Raw genomic sequence first — 9,304 nt, 5'->3', positions numbered from 1 at the left:
TGAGGGCATTGTGTTTCATATCCTTCTTCTGATCTGAATGTTAGTGTCAAATTAATTTCTCTTATAGTTGCCACATCTTCCTACCACATTCATGAAATGTATGGTTCTGATATCTATTGCATCTTCTGTCTTTCTCTCTCTGCCTGTCTCTCTGTCTCAGTCGCACACACATGCACTGCCTGCCTCTCTCTGCTCACCAACCTCTTTCTCATTCTCACTGTCTAGTTTTTAACAATTTAGCATGTTGCCTGTTGACTTGGTTAGCATCAGAGCAGGGGAGGAGACCTTTTGGGCCCACCTTGCCCTTTACTTGAGCTTTGCTGGAACAATCACAAACAAATCCTACATCCTGCTCTCTTGCCATCTTCATATTTTCTCTGCTTCAAATCTGTAGTTGATTAACAACAAACAATCTGCTGGAGGAACTTAGTGGTTTGAGCAGCATCTGTGGAGGAAAGGAATTGTTGATGTTTCGGGTCGAAACCCTGCATCAAGACACATTAATAATTAGTTAAATTGCTTTGATTAGGTTTTGTTTATTAAATTTAAAACAAAACACTACATCTGTTGGTATGATTTTAATCTTATATCAATAACAAATGGTCAGAAAGAAAATAGTCTCTTTTGATGCAAGTGATTATTAAAACCTTAGTGTCTTACAGTGTAATAATAAAGAGCACAACAAAATTAGCACCAGCTAATTCAACTTTAACTTCAATGAAGCTCCTTCCAAACACCAGCACCGTGTGTCATAGATGCACTTTCTGTCACTGAGTAGCAGGTAATAGTCATGTTGAAAGGACTTTATTGACAGATCCCTTAAGAACACTCTTTTTTGGTTTCTGTTCAATTGATATCAGAAATTATCATGAGCACATGAAGGTAATAACAAGATGTAATTTCCACTGGAAGGTGTGAAGCCTTTAAGTACTGAGTTTCTTTGATTAAACCAATGTATCAATATAGCTATATCAAATTTCAAAAGGCAGGTGAAGAGTTGTCAATGAGGTGGAACAAATAAAACATCTGTAGGGTTCCTGAGCGAAATGAAAGCTGTTTCTAGTCATTTTGCTTAACGAGAGGGCATTGCATTAGTGTTCTTTCCAAAGTTATGAGATCAAAGATTTCTGCAGCACAGAAGGAGGCTTCTTAGTCCATGGTGTCTATTCTGAATCCTTGCATGAATGAGATCAAATAATTCCAGTCCTCCAAAATTCTTTGCCTATCTTTATATACATTTCCCTCAAAGATAAATAAATGGTCTCTGTTGCATCCACTTCATGATGCAAACTTCTTCACTCTATTGGTGAGAAACTTTAAATTAAAATCAATAGAATCAAATATCTGGACGTGAAGCCACTGGTATTCTGCACCATATGGAGTGAGCAATCTTGCAAGAGATGCTACCCAATTATCTGTCCACTTTCATTCTATCAATAGCATTGTCAATCACAAAACAAAAATATCCTCAGCCTTACCTGCTTTAGTGCAAGCATCAGAATATCTCTTTATAACAATAATATTCTTGTCTCGTTTCAACATTGTGAATTGATTCTTTGTGCTCACAAAAGACATTGTTAAGGCGAGTCTAAGCCTGTACAAAGCATCCATTGATGTTTTGACCAAATTCATCATTAACTCCTCGCTTAATATTTATATGTATAATCTTATCTTATCTTATCTTATAGTGATGCTGATGTCCATTTTGTGCTTTTATGTACAAGTATTTTCAAGGAAAAGTTATTTAAACCTCCAGGCTCTCTGTCCATACACACCTTTCAGAAAACAAATGGAAAACTGATCAATCAAGCACAAAGCCACTCCAGGCAAGCAGGGGCAAAGTATTCAATGAACAGAAAGGCTAAGAAACAGCTCAGCGTGCCAGTAATTTTAGTCACGTAATCACCTCCCTGCTTTTCCTATCTACCTCCAATTTCCTCCATATCTGGATCTCCCTTTGCTGTCTTTCCATGTCGTGGCTACTTTCATTATTTTTCAAGTATATTCCACAATAATTTTCTCCTAAACTTCAGATTAATATATACCCAAAAATTTATGCCAGTCACATTTCAGTAAAAATAAGTTCAAGTCATTGATGGTGTGGTAGTCGCTCAGGCTGGGACTTATTTGCAGAGCAGGGCTGTTAAAAGCTCAGAACAATGGGAGCTGCTGAATGAGTTTTGCACCATTAATAACGGGACATCTGACATTGAAATGGGGTCGTCAGGGCAAGTGTGGTTCACCACTGGAAATGCCCAGTCAGACTTCCAGAATGGTGTGGTGTGATTTGATCCGGAAATCGTTGCCATTGAGTTGCACTCTAGAAAGAGCCAATTTTCAGAAGCGTACTGACAAAACACCAATGCCTCTACTTCCTCAGAAGGCTAAGGAAATCTAGTATGTCCCCAATTACTCGTACCAATTTTTATAGATGCACTATAGGACGCATCTTATCCAGATGCATCACAGCTTGGTATGGCAACTGCTCTGCACAAGACCGCAAGAAATTGCTGAGAGTTGTGAACGCTGCTCAGTCCATCATGCAAACCAAACTCCTACACTTCCTACTGATTCGGGAAACCCAATCACCCCAGTTATTCTTTCTTCTCTCCTCTTCCATCGGGCAGAAGATACGAAAGCTTGAGAGCACATACCACCAGATTCAATGAGAGTTTCTATCCCACTGTTAAAAGATCTCTTATACAATAAAGATGAATTCTTGATCTCCCAATCTACCTCATCATGGCCCTTGCACTTTATTTGTCTACCTGCACTGCACTTTCTCTGTAACTGCAACACTATATTCTGCATTCTGTTTTTCTTTTTACTGCCTCGATGTATTTGTGCATGGCATGATCAGCACAATAAAAACTCTTCACTGTATCTTGGAACATGAGACAATAACACATCCATACCAATAAAAGGAGTCAAAGAGGCTCCAGCAAGTTACTTGCAGGTGGTACTCACTGCAGCTGTGGAGCACTGATAGTGGCTGGAGTGAATATTTAAGATGGTGAATAGGAAACTTAGAGTGGGATGCTTAGTGTTGGGTTGTGTTGAACTTACTGAGAGTTGCTGGAGCTGCATTCATCAAGGCAAGTAGAGAGAATTTCAACACAACTCCCTAAACATCTGGGAGAACAGGATGTAAGCTAATCACAGAATTGTAGTTTAAATTGACATCATGATCGGCACAGCATTGTGGGATGAAGGGCCAGTTCCTGTGCTGTACTGTTCTATGCTCTATGTCCTAATCACCCTGGCAGTGTCTTGTTCATGCAGCCACAGTAACTGTGTTTGATCAGGTTATGTTTCCAGTCAATGGTAACACTCAGAATGTGGATTCAACAAGTGAAATGCTCATACATGTCAAGGGTAGCTTGTAATACTGTCCTGTTTTGGAGGAGGTCATTAAATGTCATGCAGGCTGTTTCATTATCTGTGGAGTTGAGAATGAAATGGAACGTTGTGCAATCACCAGAGAACATTCCCATTTCTGACCTGAAGGAAAGATGATTGATGAACCAACAGAGATTATTGTACTGAGGAACCCCTGCTGCAACGTCTTGGAGCTGAGATGATTAGCAACCACAACTCTTTTTTTCCTGCAGTTGGAATGGTTTCACTCATTGAACAGATTTCTCCATGATTCTCATTGATTCTGATTTTACTAGGGCAACTGATAAAATGCTGGCATTTTGTCAAAAAATATTAAAATGCTGGATGTCAAGAATAGTTACTCTCCTCTTACCTCCTCTCTGGAAGTCAGCTTTTATCAATGTTCAGGCCAAGATTATAATGAGGTCTGGAACTGAATGATCGTACCAGAACTCAAAGTGAGTTTTACTGAGGTTAGTGAGTAAATTCTATGACAGTAGTCCAAGTGGCATGTGTTATTGCTCTGTTGATAGACTAGGAGAATGCCAATGGGACTGTAATTTGTTGTATTGGATTGTTCCTGCTTTTCATGAATAGGGTTTACCTGGGAAACTTTCCATTTGGTTACGGTGTATGCTAACGTTCTAAATATACTGGTAGAGCTTGACAAGTCTATCCCCGGAGGAACGCTACAGCTGGACTATTGTGAGAATCTATAGACTTTACTCCATCTAGTGTAATCAAATAGTTCCTGATATAACAGAGTGGATGGAATTGGTTGTGACTAGTTTTTGTTATGGTTCAGGAACAGAGAAAATGTATGCCTATCAACAGCACTAAATGCGCTACAGAGTAGTATCAACGTGATATAGTTTACTTCTTACATTCATTCCACTGAATTCACCCTCTGTTACATTTGCTAAATGTATGATGCAGTAACATAGAGGAGGCCAATGATTGGTCAGGGACGCAAATTTACATATTAAATTTTTCGGATGTGAAACTTGTGATCAATGTGTGCAATTTTGTGAAAAAATTCCTTCTTATATTTAATAATAATTATGTTGACCCTGAGACATAAAAGTTATATTGTATTAATGACCAGGCAAAGAAATACAAAACACAACCTGCTTAACAGAAAAATCAAAGACATATCTGCAGAGGTGGTAACAAAAGAAGTAATTTTACTTAATTCTGTCTGCTTTTAATAACAATTGATATTGAAATGAAAGATTTTGGTATTGTAGATTTACGACTGACTGCCAATGAATGTCCAACCTGTTTAATACAATGGTTATATGCACTTGCCAGGATCAACTCCTTCTCAGAGTTTCCCAATGTTAATTGTATTTGAGTCTTATGCAATGTTTCTGATAAGATAAGATCTTTATTAGCCACATGTACATTGAAACACACAGTGAAATATATCTTTTGCGTAGAGTGTTCTGGGGGTTAACCGCAAGTGTTGCCACATTTCCGGCGCCAACATAGCATGCCCATAACTTCCTAACCCATACGTCTTTGGAATGTGGGAGGAAACCAGAGCACCCGGAGGAAACCCACGCAGTCATGGGGAGAACATACAAACTCCTTACAGACAACAGCTAGAATTGAACCCTGGTCGCTGGTGCTGTAAAGCATTATGCTGATCGTTACACTACTGTGCCTGCCCATATGTGCCTGATGTGGCGCAGCTGCAATGTGCACTGTCTACAATGCACACTGCAATAACTTGTCAAGGCTTCTTTGAAAATACCTCCTGAACTCAAGACTTCTGCTATTGAGTAGGACAATGGCAATGTATTTTATGACTTGGAAATAAATTGCTATTCCTTCATTGTTGCCAGGTCTAAATCCTGGAAACATCCACCTAAAAATGAAGGAATACCTTCATTAGGCAAACATGAATGGCTGGAGATATTTACCATGTGTCCTATTTCTGATCATCCTTGGGACTCTTGGTTTGGGCACATGCTTTCTTAAGTGAAAACCTACACCTACGTGTCTGTGAAAGTGGATTAACCTCTAACCTTCGATGGTAGACATTATACTCTGGTTAGTACTCACTAAATGACCATCAAGTGATATTAATGAGACACCAGTGAGTAATTATTCAGAGCACCTGTGACCTTCATAGCCACTGGCAAAATAGCTCCAGTCATTGAAGAAACCTACAGGTCATGACTATCATTTGACAGATTCATCAGAAACCTGTAAGGTTTCAACCACCTTAGAAAACACCAGGGTAACTTTTTACAGAATCCACTTCACTAGCATTCCATGTAAGAGCATATTAAATATTTGCCTTCTGTTTTATATGTAGTCTGGCATGTATTAAAATAGAGGAGAGCCAATCAGTATTTACATATGAAATGTTACACAATTTAAGTCTGTTAAGTAGACTTCTGAACTATTGAGGATGATCTTGCTGACTGGAGTGGGAGACTGGACAAGGTTAACCACACCCACTGGGATTTTCTTCAACATCGATTTGTTAAAGGCTTTTCCCACCTTAACAAAGTCCTTTTTAAAGCCTTAGCTGGAATAACCTTATGTATGATAATCTGCCCCTATGGACAATACCATGCATTTGGTTGCTTGCAGGCTGTTTGCAGCTGTGTGTATGACTCCTGTTTGCTTTAGCCTTCAGACAGTGTCATAGAAACAGACCCTTTGGCCCAACCACTAAGCACTCATTTGCACCAATCCCACTCTAATCCCATTTGATTCTCCCACATACCCATCAACTCCCCATAAATTCTTCCACTCACTTAAACACTAGGAACAATTTATTATGATCAATTAAACCACCAACCCATATGTTTTTGGGATGTGGGAGGAAACCAGAGCACCTGGCTTAAACCCACACACTCACAGGGATGACTGTGCAAGATCCACATAGGCTACATTGGAGGTCAGGATTGAACCCTTGTCACTGGAGCCACTGTGTTGCCCTATAACAAAAGAGCAACAAGGTTGGTTCTGAATTGGATTGCTGGGTCACGTGCATCCAGGTCTTTGAGTGATGGAAGGCTAGAAAATTACATGTTCCTACCAATTTCCCCTCCCGTCTCTCTGTCAACCATTTTGCAAAGTGTTTTGCAAGCCCATTCACGACCAGATGGAAGATGATAGGCAGAGAAACAACAGCCAGTTCTTTCCTGTCCTGGTGAAATATAACATGCTGCTTTGCATTCATGACCTTTGTCGAAAATTGGTAAAACTGTTCACATTGTACCTGACTATTTCTGTAATACCTAGGTATTGTTGGAGACTTGGAAGCAATATTATTATCTTTACTGTTCATGAAGATTCACCTCCTTTGTCATATTTGGCATCAACACCATGTACTTTACCTCTTACATCCATTCCACTGAATTCACCCTCTTACACAATAAAGGACTATTGTTTATATCCAAACTATTCTCACCAAAGCTTACTGACAAACAAAATATCCTATTCATCAGCATTCTCACTTCACTAATTTTTAGAATGGACACTCCTTTTATGATTCAGAGGACTGCAGTTACTGGCAGCAGCACACAGTTTTGTTGGTGCACTACACCTGGGTGGGAGTATTGCATTAAGGCACACTGTGAAAACACCTCCCATTCCTGAGCAATCCTTGCCACAGTCATCATTAAGCCCACAGTGAAGGAACTGATGTTAAATCTTTCATTACTTTAAATTAAATCCACTCAAGTATTCCTTTTCTAAATATTGCAGGCTTGTCTTTTTCATTAAATGGGTTTCACAGCATTACATCAGCAATTGAAACCAGTGATTACCGATAATGACATTGGCTGCATGTAACCAAACTACAGTTCTTGTGAATTGTGGTAAAAGCTTTCCTTATTTTCCAGTATCAGAGTGCCACAAGGACCAAGGGTAAATACAACCTGGAATTCTAGATAAGGTGATTTTTAATTTAAACTGTAGAAAGGGGACTTTGATGTGGAAACTGAGATCGGCAGAGACATTCTGGAGAGATGTATGATTGCGCAAATACTCCTTGATGCTGTAAACTTGATAGCTTTAATTATCACCAGGAGAACCTTTAAAATTTTGTGTATATGTTTTGTGATTGATTAGCTAATAAAATATTCCAAAGAGAACAGAATTAGCTTAAGAGTCTGCCAGATGGCTGGTTGAATTCATTCGGTGAATAAAGAGTCATGTTTTGTTTCTGGAACGAGATAAGGGCTGGTAAAGCAACACAGAGCAAACGAGCAGTAAACTTGTATCATTCTCAGTTCTCTGGAGGACCTGATGATGTTACTAAGGTTAAATGAGATTAAAACTTACTGAAGGAAGAAATCATTTCATATAATATTAAAGACCCATATTAGCACTGAAAAAATATACTGTAAGTGCTAATGAAGGTTTTTGCAAAGATGGAGATTAGTGACTTTTTGTTAGGTATGCCCATCAGATTTGAAACACATTCTACTTCATCATTGATTTAGATAGGATTGAAATAGGGAAACTGTTCCCATTGGTGGATGGTTCAAGGCCCAGGTGACGCACATTGAAAATATTGAGTAGATGAGGAAAAACTTTATTTTTGTGCAGAAAGTATTTATGATCTGGAATTCATGGGGTGATGGAAACAGGATCAAAAGGGAATTGGATGGGCACTTGAAAGTGAGTAATTTGCAAGACCACGGGATAAGGGACTGATGGGTTTCAACAACAAGGAGATGGGATAGATTTGAATGGTTGAACAGTCTGCTTCTGCACCATAATAATTCTATGATTCCATTAAAAAGTATGGAGGTATATATCACCCAAGATCTAATTGCGTGGCAGAATTAGCCTAAAGTACTGAATGGGTCACTCTTTACATTCAAAGACAAAAATGTGACCAACTGCTGTTGTGCCAATGGGAGATTTGGAAGCCAATTTCTTAACTTGATTTAAAGTTTGAATTCCCTCCAGCTTTCTTCCACTGTGTCACCAAACAGTTGCCTAAAAAAGTTACAGTCACAGCTGTCAAAAAAAAAGTTCTAGTCACAGAAAGTCTGAGGAAACATTGGGCGGGTGATAGATCATCTTGTTGTGTGTTATGCATTATTGTTTGATTCATATTGGAATTATTTCTTCATAATTGTTTTAATTGTCATTTTTATCAATGGTGGCAACAGTAGAATTTACTGTACAAGAAATGCTGTTCTGGATTTTTCAACCTGAAATGAATTTCTGCTTTCTGAAGAGACTTCACTTTGCAAAATACTTTGAGTTTTTTTAAATGTTATAAGCCATTACATAAGCACAAGGACACGTATTATCATCATATACCAATCTGCCTCAGGCAGTAAATATTCTCTACAGGAATCATGAAGAACTGATTTTTTAATGTGGAAAATGTTCTACAAATTGAAACTATTCTTGCCAAAATAGTATCAGGCCATTGGCCTGAAACCATTAGTTACAGAGAGCCAACTTGTTACAATGTAACAGTCCCCTCAATTTGTATTCGCAAGCAGATGCTGGCTTAGTTATTTAACAGGGACCTGGTGTTTGCCTACAAAAATTACAGCTAATCAATGAAGGTATGCTTCTTTTTCCAGTGTATTTATCATTGTTTTAGTACATAGTTTAGTGCTTCAATTTTTACCTTTTTTTAAAATATTTTGAATGGTTGTCATACCTACTTCTTATTTACAAGAGAACCTGAGTGTTTTTGGATGTTTGTGAAGGCATTCACAAAGCTTGAATTTAGACGACAGCTTTGACAGTGAGTAGACCTGTGGTTGGGACATCAAATAACTGCTAAGGCGATCTCAAGTACCCAGCATTGAATCATAGAATCACAGCACAGAACAGAAACAGGCTCACCATAAGATATCTTTATTAGTCACATGTACATTGAAACACACAGTCTTTTTGTGTAGTGTTCTGGGGGGCAGCCTGCAAGTGTCGCCAC

The sequence above is a fragment of the Pristis pectinata genome, chromosome 5, assembly GCF_009764475.1.
Source record: "Pristis pectinata isolate sPriPec2 chromosome 5, sPriPec2.1.pri, whole genome shotgun sequence".
Lineage (NCBI taxonomy): Eukaryota > Metazoa > Chordata > Chondrichthyes > Rhinopristiformes > Pristidae > Pristis > Pristis pectinata.
This window is presented reverse-complemented; position numbering follows the sequence as displayed.